We start from the raw sequence: 4,231 nt of genomic DNA on the forward strand, positions 1-4,231 counted from the left end.
GGGGGGGACACATCCAATATCCGAAGAGGAGGGGGGGGGGGGCACCTTTTACTGAAGTTGGAAACCTCAAATGAGTTGGTTGCATCAATGGCTTCAGCAGCTGTTCCAAGCAGCTGTTCCAAGCAGCTGTCCCAAGCAGCTGTTCCAAGCAGCTGTTCCAAGCAGCTGTCCCAAGCAGCTGTCCCAAGCAGCTGTTCCAAGCATGCAGAGGTATCAGTTCAGAGGAGGAACCCAGGATCACTACATATATGGTCACTGCTCTGAGCTCGGTCTGTGAATATAAGAGTGGTTACATTTCTCCAGGTCCGTCTCTCAGCTGTTTACCGAAACAGGTGGCAGAGAGACTGCTTTGTTGTCCTTTCAATCCCATAACTAACCCTTTAAAAAGGGGGAATTCACAGCTCAAAACACACAAAGCGTCCATGCCGACCACTGTTCTGGTAAAAGGCAGAGGGACGGTGCTGGAAAAATGGACGGAGCCACATGGATACAAGGACAGACCGTCCATGACAACAACATTATAGTTGAACCATGTTTTGAGGCTATACAGTGTTTACATTGACATTCTTTTACAAACCTTGGAGTAGAACAAGCGTATATTTTGGGGTTCTGATGGGGTACGACAGTTGGATTTAACTTGCGCCATTTGCAAGTTATATTCTTCCAGGATCAATTGGTATATATCATTATTGAAGAAAAAATATATCTAAAAGATGGATGAACCTGACGCAGATTAAAACCCTTTAATGAGAGGAGAAACCGCTGTGAAGAAGTGAGGACTGAGGCACATGCAAACAGCAGTAAAACACAGAGCAGAAGCTTAGCTTTGGCAGCATCTACAGCAGTTTGGCCAACGAATACCTGGGAGTGGAGTTGGAGACACTGCTATATTTTAAACTGGAGAAACTTTCCAATACGTTCCAGTACAGACTAATACTAATACTGTGTTCTGATTAAGGTGGTGTTTGTTTAACTGGCAGATATATTTACGGAGGTGGAGTTGCGCCAGCCCAAAAGTTGAAGCCTTTCCCTAACTCTAACCCTTACCGTAACCTCAAACTAACCTTACCGTAACCTCAAACTAACCTTAACATAACCTCAAACTAACCTTAACCTCAAACTAACCTTAACATAACCTCAAACTAACCTTACCGTAACCTCAAACTAACCTTAACATAACCTCAAACTAACCTTACCGTAACCTCAAACTAACCTTACCTTAACCTCAAACTAACCTTACCGTAACCTCAAACTAACCTTACCGTAACCTCAAACTAACCTTACCGTAACCTCAAACTAACCTTACCGTAACCTCAAACTAACCTTACCGTAACCTCAAACGAACCTTAACGTAAACTCAAACTAACCTTACCGTAACCTCAAACTAACCTTACCGTAACCTCAAACTAACCTTAACATAACCTCAAACTAACCTTAACCTCAAACTAACCTTAACATAACCTCAAACTAACCTTACCGTAACCTCAAACTAACCTTAACCTCAAACTAACCTTACCGTAACCTCAAACTAACCTTAACATAACCTCAAACTAACCTTAACGTAACCTCAAACTAACCTTAACATAACCTCAAACTAACCTTACCGTAACCTCAAACTAACCTTAACATAACCTCAAACTAACCTTACCGTAACCTCAAACTAACCTTAACATAACCTCAAACTAACCTTAACGTAACCCTGGTTTCTAACCCTAAACGTAACCCTACTTTAACCCTGCACTTCAACCCCTAATGCCTAAGCTGTTTGTTCTGCCAGGTGAATCCTCTGATAAAGGTCCATACTAGTAAACCTATAGGGTCCATACTAGTAAACCTATAGGGTCCATACTAGTAAACCTATAGGGTCCATACTAGTAAACCTATAGGGTCCATACTAGTAAACCTATAGGGTCCATACTAGTAAACCTATAGGGTCCATACTAGTAAACCTATAGGGTCCATACTAGCAAACCTATAGGGTCCATACTAGTAAACCTATAGGGTCCATACTAGTAAACCTATAGGGTCCATACAAGTAAACCTATAGGGTCCAAACTAGTAAACCTATAGGGTCCATACAAGTAAACCTATAGGGTCCAAACTAGTAAACCTATAGGGTCCATACTAGTAAACCTATAGGGTCCATACAAGTAAACCTATAGGGTCCATACAAGTAAACCTATAGGGTCCATACTAGTAAACCTATAGGGTCCATACTAGTAAACCTATAGGGTCCATACAAGTAAACCTATAGGGTCCATACTAGTAAACCTAAAGGGTCCATACTAGTAAACCTATAGGGTCCATACTAGTAAACCTATAGGGTCCATACTAGTAAACCTATAGGGTCCATACAAGTAAACCTATAGGGTCCATACTAGTAAACCTATAGGGTCCATACAAGTAAACCTATAGGGTCCATACTAGTAAACCTATAGGGTCCATACTAGTAAACCTATAGGGTCCATTCTAGTAAACCTATAGGGTCCATACTAGTAAACCTATAGGGTCCATTCTAGTAAACCTATAGGGTCCATACAAGTAAACCTATAGGGTCCATACAAGTAAACCTATAGGGTCCATACTAGTAAACCTATAGGGTCCAAACTAGTAAACCTATAGGGTCCATACTAGTAAACCTATAGGGTCCATACAAGTAAACCTATAGGGTCCAAACTAGTAAACCTATAGGGTCCATACAAGTAAACCTATAGGGTCCAAACTAGTAAACCTATAGGGTCCATACAAGTAAACCTATAGGGTCCATACTAGTAAACCTATAGGGTCCATACTAGTAAGGCAGTTCTCACCAAGGGGGCAAAATATGAATTCCTCCTATATTAACAATGAAACAATAGAGCAAAGGAGACTAAAATGTCAGCTTGAATCTCGGCGGCAGTCAGAGCAGAAGCACCAGAACTAGGAAATACCGACTGACAGTACTGAAACATCCATTCAAATACTAATTAACATTGGTAGTGGGTTTGAAAAAAAAAGCAGTATTTATCATAATACAGTATCAGAGTGATACGAGGGTAAAAATTACAAATCATTAGTACATTTCAAAATACAAAACATTATTGCATTTTAAAGGTATATATATAAAAATAAAATAAAAAAAGCACAGGAGGACATAGGTTGTATAAAATGGCACCCTAGTCCCTTTAGAGTGCAGAGGGCCCTGGTCAAAAGAGGGCAGAGGGCCCTGGTCAAAAGAGGGCAGAGGGCCCTGGTCTAAAGTAGTGAACTGTACAGGGAATAGAGTACCACTTCAGAAGCAGCCATAGTCTGGCTGTTCACAGTGATCTCTCCTCAGCTCAGATGAACGCCCCCCTGAAGGGACGCGATTGGTTGTTCTGTCGTTGCCACCGGCAGCGGAGCCTGGCAAGTGGCGTGTCCCGAAGGTTCTCAAACTCTGAGAAACCCAGCTGGTTGAGAAGGTCGTACACCCCGGCCCTGGCTGCCACCTACAGGAGAAACACAGGAGAGAAACACAATGTGTAAAGACCACAGCAGGACAAACAGGAGAAACACAATGTGTAGACCACAGCAGGACAAACAGGAGAAACACAATGTGTAAAGACCACAGCAGGACAAACAGGAGAAACACAATGTGTAAAGACCACAGCAGGACAAACAGGAGAAACACAATGTGTAAAGACCACAGCAGGACAAACAGGAGAGAAACACAATGTGTAGACCACAGCAGGACAAACAGGAGAAACACAATGTGTAGACCACAGCAGGACAAACAGGAGAGAAACACAATGTGTAGACCACAGCAGGACAAACAGGAGAAACACAATGTGTAGACCACAGCAGGATAAACAGGAGAGAAACACAATGTGTAAAGACCACAGCAGGACAAACAGGAGAAACACAATGTGTAGACCACAGCAGGACAAACAGGAGAAACACAATGTGTAGACCACAGCAGGACAAACAGGAGAAACACAATGTGTAGACCACAGCAGGACAAACAGGAGAAACACAATGTGTAGACCACAGCAGGACAAACAGGAGAGAAACACAATGTGTAGACCACAGCAGGATAAACAGGAGAAACACAATGTGTAGACCACAGCAGGACAAACAGGAGAAACACAATGTGTAGACCACAGCAGGACAAACAGGAGAAACACAATGTGTAGACCACAGCAGGACAAACAGGAGAAACACAATGTGTAGACCACAGCAGGACAAACAGGAGAAACACAATGTGTAGACCACA

At 42.4% G+C, this 4,231-nt stretch overlaps 1 long non-coding RNA gene across 1 annotated transcript; it reads right to left on the reverse strand.

Annotated features, from left to right (window-relative positions):
• Nucleotides 1–729: 729 nt before the first annotated feature.
• LOC135511808 (uncharacterized) lies at nt 730–3,883 on the reverse strand. Its single transcript, XR_010451326.1, has 2 exons — nt 1,219–3,883; nt 730–1,169 (listed from the first exon to the last, which is right to left on the reverse strand). It is a non-coding gene; the product is annotated as an uncharacterized LOC135511808 (long non-coding RNA).
• Nucleotides 3,884–4,231: the final 348 nt, after the last annotated feature.

This window comes from Oncorhynchus masou, chromosome 24, assembly GCF_036934945.1.
Source record: "Oncorhynchus masou masou isolate Uvic2021 chromosome 24, UVic_Omas_1.1, whole genome shotgun sequence".
Taxonomy (NCBI): Eukaryota; Metazoa; Chordata; class Actinopteri; order Salmoniformes; family Salmonidae; genus Oncorhynchus; species Oncorhynchus masou.